Consider the following 13,677-nt stretch of genomic DNA (forward strand, 5'->3'; position numbering starts at 1 on the left):
TCTTGTTGATCTCTCAAATAACAATTCCGTAGCCGGTTCTGCGATACCGGGATTGACTCGGATTTTCGGATCCGACCAAGGGCTATTATTTCGGCGATATAGACCTGTTTGAATCGGTAAGTTTTAGATTTTTACCTCTCCTATAACTCATTGTCGAAACTTTAATAAATCTCATAGTAAAATTTAAGTATAATAGGGGGGACCAAAAGCTGAACGGTGATACAATTAAATATGTATTTTGACGTCTTGAAAGATTTTTGGAGTTAGTTTTGAGCTACGAATTGGGGATTACTCTTAATAAACGTTTGGGTAATTCTTAAGACTTCTTGTTCTTCTTATTGCGCCTCAAGCTCGGGTTTTAAGCCATTTCAAAGTTAAGTATCAAACACTGATCACAAACTCGGAGCTTAATTTACGAGATAATGTCAAAAAAGATAAGTTTTCAAAACAAAAATTGTCCATTAAGTTGAAAAATTTTGACTCAGAGGTCGCACTACGACTGTTTTCCACAAATAATGTCTGAGCGAGTTTCTCACCTTTTCTTTGTTAGATGAACTCAAGAACCCATCGGAATAGAGAAGGACCCATATCGTAATTTTCATCTTATCAAAAATACTCTGGAAAGCTCTCATAGACACCTATTCTATGGATGAGTAAGCGATAAATAAAGATTTTGTCGCTACTGCTCCTCAAACACACGATCAAAGAGGTGTCCATTGACTAAATTACCGAAACAAATGTTGCACCCTAATGCATTCATACAAGAATATTAACAATTTTGATGACCAACATCCAGCGGGATCACATCAGTTTATTAGCTGTGAGGCGTGTGTTTGAAACTCACACTGTAGACAAATGTACGAATGTCTCTAAACTAAAAGAAAAGGTTCTTAACCGCTACAAGACGCCACCAGAGCCAACACCAGTCGCGCGCAGTAAACATGAGACAAAAGACGTAAGACTTAAGACATAAAAACCGACGTTAAACTGACGAACTGGAGACCAAGCAGCGCGAATAAGTGGCCATCAAACGCACGCATAGATACTGGTTGGATAGCTGGAAATTATAGTCATAAGATGCGCGGCGAAATGGCGGCGAACAGACAAGACAATTTCAGCTACGGCTATTTGTAGAGCTAACAGTGCAGGGCCATTAAAGTTGTGTGCTCTATTTTCGGGTCTTAAAATTGGCTACAAAAAAAGAAAATAAAAAAAGACACTTTGAATGGCCACTGAGGCGGGGAGGAATGTGGTGAAAGAATGGCAAGGAGGGGCGATTAGCTTTTGTGCTTCTACGCCAAAAAACATGTATTGAGGGCATTAAAGGCGAGTCTTCAACAGAGTTATATAAGTTATATATGTTTGTATGTGTGTTTGAGTTTGACTCTGTGGCATTTGATGTGCCTTAATGGCAGCAAATAGCTGGCTTAAAAATAACTTTTTCGGTTAAAACAAAAGATGTGAATCTGGATTTATTTACGCTTAGTCGACCGCCACCAAAGCAATGGGAAGTGGAAAGCAAAACAAACAAATTACATACGTATGTAGCAACAACATGCGAGGGTATTTGAGAAGAAAATTAAATATATATCTACATATTCTATGCCTCTTCACTCACTTTGTCTATATGTTTAAGGCAGCTTTGATACCCAGCTCTGAGCTCGCATACATATATATGCATAATCAAGTGTATGTGAAGTTCAAATACCATATTTGTTGGTTATATCAATCTAATAACGGTATTAAAAGTAAAATGTTGCTTATAAAGCGTGCAAAGCATGTTGCTTGTATAAGCGACCTAAATGTGTAGTGAACTGCGAGCAAACGAACGAACGAGCGAGTGAGTGTGCTCATCACAAATACTTTTGAGGCAAATGCTGACGCACGAATACGCATTTGATGTGTACCTTGCAACATAATGTGGCACAAATATGTATTTCAAGTGTCAGTGGTGAACGTGGTTCAAAACGTTCATTTGACAGATACACATGTATGTAAAAACAAGATTTTTGTTATACAGATGTACAGATGTGCGTATGAGTGTGTATGACAGGTAGATGCAGAGTACAGAATTCTATATATAGCCACATATTCATCCGATTGTTAGTCTACCGCCTTTAACGCATGCAGCTTATAATATATTTACAGTTGCTTTGGCATTTATGACAATGTCAAACACTGTCACATATACATATACACATACAAGCACACTTTGTATTTGTCGACGGCAAATTAGCTGGAATTGCGCACTGATTTATGATGTTTGCTTTCGACTTTTTGTTGTTGTTGTCAACCAACAAACATACACACAAACATAGGTGCCAATCGGCTGGTCAGCGTAGCAGCAAATGAAGCGCGACTTCAACAAGTACATGTACATATAGATGTATGTATGTGTGTATGCATGTATGTATAGCCAACCATTCGTCCAAACCAACAACAACAACCCAGCTGACAGCCAATATTTATTTTGTTGACAATGCATTTGAAGTGGCATGCCAATGCAATTACAAGTGCGTTAAAAATGCCTCGCTTTTGGGACCTTCACGTCGCATGTCTTTGGACGCATTTCAGCATTTGTTTGCAGTAACATAAATTAAATTTTAAATACCGTATATATATATGCTTTTGGTAAATAGTAAATTCGCTTTGCCACAAATGGATGGCATGCAGCATTTTAAATAAACAGTTATTTTTGGCCCATCACAAGCAATTAAGGAAGTTGACCCTGGTATTTAAAAATATTGCTGAAGAAGAAAAGTCGCAGAGCTGTAGATCATTTTTCATATTGTAAAGTGTAACAAGATGGAAATTCATTGGAAATTTGCGACAAATCACAATCACGCCTACTTCTCATATAACACAATTGTGAAGTCCATCTGATTCGTTCACTTTACAATATATAGATTAAGCACTAGTGAAGATATGGGACCAAATTGTGCACAACTACTGCATTTCCAGTGTGACATCGTCCGTCTAAAAGTTGAAAGCGGCCCCAGATATCGAACATGAGGACCTTTGTGGCTACTTTTTTTTCGAAAATATCGGTAAATTTATTAATATATATATATTTAAGCACCATTGAAGATATCTTTTTATAGTGTGACATCGCCCATTTAAAAATAATAGAAATCGGAACATAAGATTTCAAGGCCCCAAATATCGAACATGAGGACCTCTGAGCTGGTGGTTAATTTTTTAATGAAAATATCGTTAAAACTCTCAGCTATTCTAAAGAAATTTAAGGGAGATGTTTTTCTTATAACTAATAGTGTGTCTCTGTGCCAAGAATGGTCAAAATCAGGTCAATACTGTCTTAGCCCTCATATATCTCATAAACGGATACTTTATGCCGTATATATCGCTTAATATGTGAGTTATCGTAACAAGATTAAATGAACATTAAATCTTGGACTACATTATATCCATTATCTTGGTGGCAAAAATTGTTGAAATCGGTCCAATAAATATCGCAGCTTCCATCCATATACTATAAATAATGAATTCGCAGATATTCATGTTGTCTTAATAAATTAAAAAAATAAATTGCGAGAGTATAAAATTTTCGATTACACCCAACTTAGCACTTACATATTTGTAGTTTGTAAGTAACTATCGTAAAGCTGCCACTTTTTCATATTTTTTGTACTTAAGTGTTAATAACACAAAAAAAGTCAGAAAAAGCCACCTGATTTCTAAAAAAGCCAGAATTCCCGCTTTTCCCAATTTCCGCAATTCTCAAATTTTTCCCGCAGTTAGCCTTCGAAAAAAGCCAGTTTTGACGGGAAAAAATCCAAATTGGCAGCACTGGCTGTGGTTCTCAAACTAACAAACTTGATGCAACTCCACACAAATATTTACTATCAATTGCATCTGATTCCCGTGACCACAATATTTGATAAAAAGTAGATCTGAGAATCTAGAACAATTGCAGAATTAGTTACACAGAAAGAGAAACCTGTTTCAGGAACAATATTTTTTCCAAAATTCAGAGAACTAAAATTCTCCCAAAACTCTTAAAGGAAAATAGATTCACAAGTCCCAAACAATAACAATTCTATTTACAGCAATAAATTATTTAATCGCAATTTCTTATATTTCTTTATTATATCTATCTCTCTGACGATCCCCCGATGTCTTCCTGAAACTCGTCAATTTCAAAACCAAAAACAAAACCAGCAACCAAAGTGTGACGAACACTTCATCACTGGCTTTGCCTTTGTCTGCGAAGAATTCCACAAGGATTACAAAAAATGCACAAATATTATACGTACAACAACAACAACAGATGGTAAAATCATATCCCTTTTGTATGAGCACTTTTCCTTTGTGAGACAAAGTGAAAGGACAAATGGCATGCCAAGTGCACTTTCCACCAATTTTCACTCAATGTGTGTGGCAATCTTTCTGGATACAAGTATACAATTCTTCATATATGTGCTCGCTCTGTGTTTGTCTAGATGTGTGTCCATTGAATGAAAATGCTCGCTGAAACAAATGAAATGGCTAGAAGCAGTCAAGAGTGAAACTTGTTCAAACTCTCAGCAGGTCTGCGGCAAAGAAACATTGAAAATAACAGTGAATTACGAAAGGAAATCAAGACAAAACGAAACATGGCTAAGAAAGTTTTGTACTCATACTAATGATGAATTTAGCTTGTTTGTGTGTGATGGCACCTAGAGAAAGTGGAGTTTATGAATTGTGGTTATAGTCAGTAGAAGTAAATAACAGTGATAAGGAGAGAACATTTAATCCAATCTGTGCCTATAAGTGTCTCGGAAATTCTTTTGACAGAAATCAGAACTGATAAACAGCAGCTTCACAGAGAATGGTCAAGAAATTTCTTTACATAACTTAATTGGAGAGATCTGCTTCATCTAATACCAGAAATCGATAGATTCAAACGATCTATCGAGGTAAACCGTTTTTAGCTATTCCGATGCCGATCTTCATCATTTCCAAGATTCCAAATAAGGGGTTTCAATATGAGCGACATAAAAACGGTTTGGGATATCAATTAAATTCTTTATTCCTGCGAGAGTATATTCGACTATGTATGGAATTCGATTTCTTTTGCATGATCACCACGGGCACCCTTGCCGAAGTCCAGGACCCAATTTTTTACGGTTTTCAAGCATAAATCGTCCGATACTGCTGCAATTTCACGTACGAAATTCGTTGATGTGGACCATAGACTTAACATAGCCCCACATGAAACAGTCTAATAGTGTCCAATCGCACGACCAAACTTGGTTTTCAATATGTTGATTGTGACATTCGCTATGTGGCTTGTGGCGCCGTTCTGTTTGAACCACATATTGTCCAAGTCTCCATATCATCAAATTCGGGCCAAAAACATTTGGTTATCATTGAGCGGTAGCCATTCCCATTCACAGTAACGTGCTGGTCTTAATCATCACGGAAAAAGTACGCCCCAATAACGCCACCGGTCCATAAACCGCACCAAACTGTGATTTTTTCGGGATGCAATGGTGACTCATGGAGTACGTGTGGATTGCTGCCAGACCAATAACGCATATTTTGTTTTTGGAGATGCCATTCAGACAGAAACGAACCTCATTGCTGAATATAGTTTTTCGATGAAAATCCGTAGTATTTTCAAGTTGTTGCTCAGCCCAATTAACGAACATACGACGATTCTGGTGATCAAGCGGCTTCAGTTCTTGCGTCAATTTGATCTTGTAAGGCGAAGATCTTTTTGCAAAATTCGCCATAACGACGTTACAGAGATGCCCAACGCTTGGGAACTTCATGTGAGAGACTGATTTGGGTCCTCCTCACCATCCCTCTCCTCCTTATATGCTGAACATAAGAACCATTATTATCAAGTTTTCAAAAACATTTGGCTTCATTTTAAGAACAAGATCCTGTTAGCGAAAAAATGTTGAGTTAAAATCAAATCTGGCTGACCCATGGAAGTTTTTAACAAAAACGGTTCAGTCGTACCTAAAGTATAAGTCGTTGACCAACCAGACTTTATAGAAGTTAAATGTTTTTCTCTTCATTATATTGCACAATATTATTTTCTCAGAGCATTAAGCTCAATAGTACAGCTTAAAAGTTATGTGTATTTGAACTGTGAGTCTGTGATGAAAATGTCAGGGTACATACCAACATATGTGAGTATAATAGTGATTAGTAGAGAAGAGTTAAGGTATGAGAATGTACATATGTACATTTGTATAACGGAAGAGCATTTTCCCAGGCACGCAGCAAACATATACACACATATAATGCATGCAGCTATGCGGACAGACAGTGCGACGAACGGACGGACAAGGTGAAGAGCATTGCGTCAGGTAGCATAAAAGCTAAAGCAAAATTTTAATGAAAAAGTTAAAAGCGAAGATATGTAGTATATAAAGTGGAAAAGCAAATGCAATAAACCAAACTCATAAGTACACAAGCAACAACAACTGCATACATAGATATATACACATATGAATATAAAGGCAGATTACACATGTCCAAATGTGCATAAGAGCAATATGCATGCATAACCAAATGTATGTATGTCAATGTGTGTGTGGGTATGTGGCATCCAGAGTGCAGACTGAAGCCGTTAGAGAGGCATTCATCCATAAAGTTGAAGAACGAAACAAAATATTCGCCAAGAGACAAAGAAATATCGCTGCTATGGCAACACTATGGATGCAGTACATAAGTATTTCCTCAATGGCAGTCATGGCTACGGAATGCAAGTGTGTGTGTGTCTGTATATATGTGTGGTTGTTAATACGGCGAAGGCACAGCGGGGCGCTGATGACTGACATATGAATATGTGCGTGTGTTGTTGCCACTGATGGACTGCCAGGCTCAGAAATTGTGCGCATGTTACCAAATATTCGGTGACTTGCACAACAGCAACAACAACAACAACAGAAAACGCCAGCTATTATTCACATTTCATTTAAGAGCAGCAGCGAGTGTGTTGGTGTGTGTGGCTTGCTGCATATTTATTTGTTGCCGCAGCAACGCACAGTGCATACCACAACAACAACTACTACTACAACAATAACAAAAACCACCACAACAAAAGCAACAACAACAACCGCTAACGAAATGTAAGTTTATACCGTCAACAATGGAGCTGAGAGTTCAATGAAGAAGTTGCTAGCGTGAGTCAGTGTGTGTGTGCGTGCGTGTGAGCTCCTACGCTTGTCGCAGTCTTCAGTCTTCGGCAAAAAACGCAACCTGATACATGAGAAATCTTAGCATAATGGACGGAATTATATGCAACGAGCCAACAAAACTCCAGAGGCAAGGGCAGTGCCTGTATTTGCAGCGAAAAACGGAGAGTGCAAGAAGCAATAAGAAACAGTCAAACCCAGGCTGGCTGCTGGGCTGCCTGGGCTACTGGTAGACAGACAGACAGTTGGGCCTGCAAAAAACCATGACAGCTGATAGACGAGAATCGAACGGAAAATACCACGCATAGCGACGATCCTGTGAAGGGTAAATGCAATTTTTTGCTGTTTTCTGTTTTATTTTTTTCTGAAAAGGAAATTAAAAATGAAAATTCCACAAGGCAACAGCAGCCTGTTTCTTCTGCACGCTATTGTTATTGCTTTTGTAGCGAGTTATTGCCTTTTGTTATCCCTACTGTAGTTTGAGCGATTATTTCAGCTATAACCAGAAGATACCAGAACAATAATCTTTCTCACGACTGTCTAATAGCGTTGGCAATTTTCGTCAGTGCCCAGCAACAGCTCAAATTGTCTTTATTTTTATGTATGTATGTCTCAAAAGTGGTAGGATTGCATAGAAACAGGTAATCAAGACTGTAGATGATGAAATAGTTGCTATTTGCCTAAAAGTAGGCAACAAAATATGTTAGGGCAGGGTTGTTCAGAGCAGGGCCATAATATTTCCCTTTCTATGATATATAAAAAGTTGACATTTATATAATAATGATAAAAAACAATTAGAATATTTAAAAATAAAAGTATTACGAAAAAATATAGCCTACATTTTGGCGTAAGGATGTAAAAGTAATCAAGTTTTCTAAGTAATATCTATCCAAATCACATGAAATGCCTTCCAACCTAGTTTGTACAGCCTTTGGTTTACTTACAAATGTATTTTAGTCAGGAAAAGACTGACTCAAAGGCCTTAAAGTCTTCTCGGATAACTATAAAAATTAAATTATACCCTTTATTTGAATTTATATGACCAAAACCCTGTAAAAGTGATTTGATAAAAATGTTAACCGGCACATAAACTAACGGTTAAGTTTTAAAAGTCACAAAAATATCCGAACTCAGTCTAGAAATTTAAATTATATATGAAATTTATATGAAACTTATAAAAATGATTTGGAAAATATGTTAACCGGCACATAAACTGGTGGTTAAATTTTATCAGTCCCAAAAAAGTTCCAATTTCAAACAAAAAATTAAAAAAACATATATAAAATGTACTTGAAAGAAGTTTCAACTGCCACATAAACCGTTGGTTAAACTTTAACAATTAAATAAAAATTTAAATTTCTACCGAAAAAAATAAATTTCAGAGATCAAACTTCTATGAAACCGGTAAGTCTTAACCTCAGATTTTTAACCCAGAATTGATTATTATTTCTCTGCTAGCAAATTCCAAAACTAGTCTAAAAAATAGCACAACTAACAAGAGTAAATATCCTATTAATCAACCAATATAATCTGCGCTCACTGTGACATGTGTCTCGCGCGCTCGGCTTTGTTTCGAGCACCACTCAGGCACTCGGTTGAGCTATTGCAACGGCTTGCCACGCTGAACGGAAGAGAACAACGCTCAACTGAGTGTCTGAGGCCTCTACAGCCACTTCAACTACAACATCCTGAGCGGCAACACAGACACACACATACAATTCTAGAACTTCCACGCTGCTGCACACTAATTCAAGCTGTTACCTCGCTGTTCGCATTATCCTTATGCATGTTGCATGCAACACAAATCTCTACAGTGTTGCGCCTTTGTGTGCGTATTTATAAATACAATTTACAACTTTATATAGTTCGCATTTCGAATTTCTTCGGTTCATTGTGCCTGCGGAGTTCAACGAATTCAATTTGAAGCACCCTTTGAAGGTAGCATACGGAGTGCACAAGCGGAGGTATGTAGTTGAGAGGCTATTCGCGCGCATGCTGGGGATTAGTGGAGTTGAGTAGAGTAGAGTAGAAGGAACAGCTGTCCTTTGAAATGTCTTTGATTTTCACTTCTCTTCACTTCTAAGGCGAAAGATCATTAGTTTGATTAATTTAGAGCAACGCCTTTTGTTGGTTTTTATTTAGGGGTGGCGTCGCTCAAAAGAAATATAAAAATAAAAATTGTAGAATTCTTTTGAATTGCAATGAAATTACTTTTAGCTGATTAAAATCTTGTTTACTACGAATAAATGTCTTCAAATGCGCACAATTTGGCCATAAAATATTTCCGCTTAAGCACTAAAATTTAAGTGAGCACATAAGCCCCGATTTGACACAGTGATTATCCGTCTTCTCTTGCATTCGTATACATACATTCACCGACAGCCTTGGTATGCAGCACAGCATGCCCTGGTAATCCCCTAACCTCAAGTCAATTTGCTTTGAATTCCAAAACTACCAATTTGATTACCGTATCAACAGTGGAGCGTGCAACATTAGCGCCAGGCACTCTTTGCCTTCATAAGCGTACATGTGCCAGACATAATAACACCAGAGAGAAATGTGTAATTCCTTTGAAATGGCAACAAAATTATTGTCCCAAGTGTCACACGGAACCACTGAACTATAAAAATTTATTTTTATTTTTATTACAAAAATATCAAAACATTTCCTGGCGTGTCTGCCTTCATCTATGGATGTGTGTGTGTTTTGGCATTCAATTGTTGCGTGCAACAAAACTATCGGGTCACACGCAAACCGGCGCGAGCGTATTGCTGTGAATGGGAAAATGTATAAATGTATTTCAAATATTAAAAGAATTTTTACAGTTATGCATGCGCCATTAAACGCACAGCAAAAGTGTAAATGCTCACAAAGCAAAATGCACAAATATTTAAAGTTATATTGAGGGAATTATTTTTTTTTTTTAATTTTTGTGTTTTTATTGTGCATTTAAGCGCAAAAGTCACGCGGTTTTCAAATATTGGAAGTCGAGGGTATATAATTTCACTTTAATAATATAGTATTAATAAAGCAGTTAATTATAGTAGTACAACGGGATCGGAAAGTGTCTATATAGCGATGTGAAATTTCGAGGTTATGTTGACTTTATTTTTGTAAATATTTATATTTATAAATTAATTATATATTTGGCTCGTCATATTTATTTAAATACCAAAAATCTAACAAAGAAGAGAAAGTCGATAGAAGATTATAACACAAATAAGCTCAAAAGACAAAAAATCGAAAATTAAATTAAAATTTTCTAGTTTTCAAAATTTATTTATTTTTTTTTAATTGTCTAATAAAAACCCTCTTGTTAACCTGGACTGCAATAATATATACATATATTTAGTATCAAAATAATTGTGTTTCTGAAGTAAAGACTATGAAATAAAAGAGTTGATGCGAAAACGTTGCATATCCACAGGCGCTCGGTACTAAAAAGTGACCTTGAGGATTGTTTAAGTTATGGAGATCTAAATTTCATACAAATAGCGACTTTATAAAACTATATATGACAAATAGACTTCGATTCAAATGTTGCCAGATGTACAAACTATTTTTAAAGAAGAAAAATTAATATTTTTGTGTTAAATTATAAATATAATATATAACTCTATTGTTATTAATGAAATTACGACAAGAGCTAACATCTTACAAGAAAAATGTAAGAAGATGAGCTCCTAGATGTATGCTTTATGTACAGTATACTCTTGTTAATCATAGTAAAATTTAAAATAATTTTTTTTAAAACAATTTATATATTCTTCTATAAAAAGGACACCAAGAGATATGCTTTATTTATGGCATAATGCGATTAATACAGTTAAGAAAATAGGCTCCTAGAGGTAAGCTTCGTTTATAGTATAGGGGCTATACCGGTGTAATCCATGAAAAATTAGACAATTTCCGTAAATTTTTTTTTTAAGAAAGTGCTCGATCGAATGTTTCGAAGTTTTTTGGACATAGTAAGGTTATATTTTAAGAGTCATTGTACAGTAAATATATACAAGAATATTCAGTTTAAATTTTAAATAAATTTTGTCGTTTCGAGAAAACGCGTTTAAAGTTTTGACTATAACGGCTTATACCTGCGACCGGTCGCTCTTAAGAACGCTGCCATTCAAACACTATTCAAGATACTACCTTGCCGCTTTCACAGGATATTTTTGAAAGTATAAACCATCGAATGAGCAAAAAATAAAACAATCGATTTTTTGAAAATGTCCCACTGGGGCTATCCCTTAAGACAATAGACTCCTAAAGGTATGCCTCGTTTACAGAATAGTGCGCTTAAGGGATTAGATGGATTTCAAAATTAGAACTGTTTTTGTCTTAAATAGTGCAATCTGTTAAAAATATTATCTAAAAATATCAATCCGATTAAAAATCTAAGAGTTGTACCCTTTGGAAGTTCCGCTCACCAGGTCAAGTCAGATTCAATTTAAAATTTTAAACGCGTTTATCTCAAAACTCAATTTTTTAACTCGGGGATTTTGTTCAAATTTTGCATACATCTTTGGAATAACATTATCTAGTTAATGAAATAAGAACTTTTTTATTCGTGTTACAACTATTTTTTTCGAGTCAATATATGCCGAAAATTTTACCAAAAAAGTGTGTTTTTTCTTTGTATATCATTTGTTAGCAAGATTTATCCATTTACTATAGACAAATTTTTGATTTATTGATTTTAGATCAACCAATAAAGAGTTATAATGTTCACGCAAGAGCTTTTTATTCAACAAGTCATGCGAGACGGGTGTCAATGGCTGAATTTTCGGAGTTTTTAAATAAAAATTTCTCAAAATGCTGTTAGAATATCTTTGATACGCTGAATTGTTTAAATGAAATGTATGATTGTATATATTAAATACACATTATAAAAATACTCTTGTTTTCAGTCTTTGAAACCCATCCATCCCCTTAAGAAATTAAGGAAAACTATTCTTCTACAAAGTGGAATCCTAAAGGTATGCTTAATTTAAAGCACAATGGTTAAGAAAACAACCAATCGAATTAATGTCTAAATCCATACAAATGTATGACAATAAAGACCGCTGAGTCAGGATTGATTTTGCTACAGTAAGTGTAGGTAAATTATCTACGGTAAAAAAAAGTTTAGTTGGTAACGTAATTGTCGCAGTTCGAGTATCTTTTGAACAGTTTTCAGATTATTTTAGAACAATTTTTAGTATTAGTATTAGTATTATATTGCCAAAATGCATCAATAATGCAGCTGAAATTGGGGTAAACCACTTTTCAACAGCTTAAATATTGAAGGAAAGTGAATGGCGAACTTATTTCCAAAAAAAAAAAAAAACAAAACACTTGCACACCCTTCCACACACATATAAAATATTGGCATTCTAACTAAGTTACAACTGCATAACAGTTATCCATACTTAAGCAATCAATTACTGCCAGCACTTTCAGTTGCACACTTTGAAAATCAAATCAGAGAAAAAGGAGCAAAAAAAGTAAAGCCAAGCGCACGAGTTTGCAGCGAAATGGAGTGTGTGTGTGACTGAGAGTGGAGCAGCAGAGTGGCAGACCCACATTACTTTTAGGTTAATAGGACACAATACATAAAGAGTTTTGCAAAAGTTCACACTTTCCAAGTCGCATGGCATGCCAGGCGCTCGACAGCACAAACACATACAGAAAAGCATTGAGCACGCACGCTCACACACACACAGACAGTGAAGCAGTTAAGCCAAGCATGGCAGTAATGCAAGTAAAAACTCCTTAAAAGTAATAAAAGTCGAAAGGGAATCCCTTTAAAGCAGTCTTGCAGTGGCAAACTCGAAAAAAAAAACACAAAAGTTATTCACTCTGTGTATGTGTGTGTGTGTGTGTGTGTGTGTATAAGTTATGTATGGCAGTGTAGACTGTGACAAAGTTAGCAATAAATTTACTTTTGAGACACAAACACACACACACACATGCATACAGACACTCACATAAATATGCAGTCAGCCAGCAGTCTTGGGGTCGAAATGTAAGGCAAAGTCAAGTGAAGTGCTCGAAAAAAAGCATAAAAAGTGTAAAATATCAGTGGCAGCAAAGGACTTAAGTAAGTGGTAATAGTAATAATAATGAAAATTGCCAACAAAACGCATTGCATAATAACATTAACAGCAATAAAATGCACTGCGATAACAACATGACACGCAATTTACAAGCTGGAAGGCAGGCTGACAGACCAGCCGACAGACAGACAAATGGACTGAATTTTATATGCAAGTAACTCACTCACAGTGTTGTATTTATTAAGCGTAGCAGTGGTTTTTTATTATTATTGCATGCGCTTTGTACTTAAGAAACTTGCAGACAGACAGTGTCCAATGTCATTAACCCAGTGACCAAGCAACAAGAGCAATAATAACAACAACAAGTGCAGTTATAGTCACAGAAATGACAGGCCACAGACAATTTTCATGAGACGACTCATAAATTTGAATGATAAATAAAAAAATGAAATAAAAAAGAGAAAAATTAAAAAAACTAATAAATACATGATCTT

At 35.7% G+C, this 13,677-nt stretch overlaps 1 protein-coding gene across 1 annotated transcript in view; it reads right to left on the minus strand.

Annotated features, from left to right (window-relative positions):
- Positions 1-13,677, minus strand: part of LOC105216383 (mucin-19) — a 99,442-nt gene that overhangs the window by 60,261 nt on the left and 25,504 nt on the right. The gene's annotated exons all lie outside the window — the stretch shown is intronic.

Source organism: Zeugodacus cucurbitae, chromosome 2 (assembly GCF_028554725.1).
Source record: "Zeugodacus cucurbitae isolate PBARC_wt_2022May chromosome 2, idZeuCucr1.2, whole genome shotgun sequence".
Taxonomy (NCBI): domain Eukaryota; kingdom Metazoa; phylum Arthropoda; class Insecta; order Diptera; family Tephritidae; genus Zeugodacus; species Zeugodacus cucurbitae.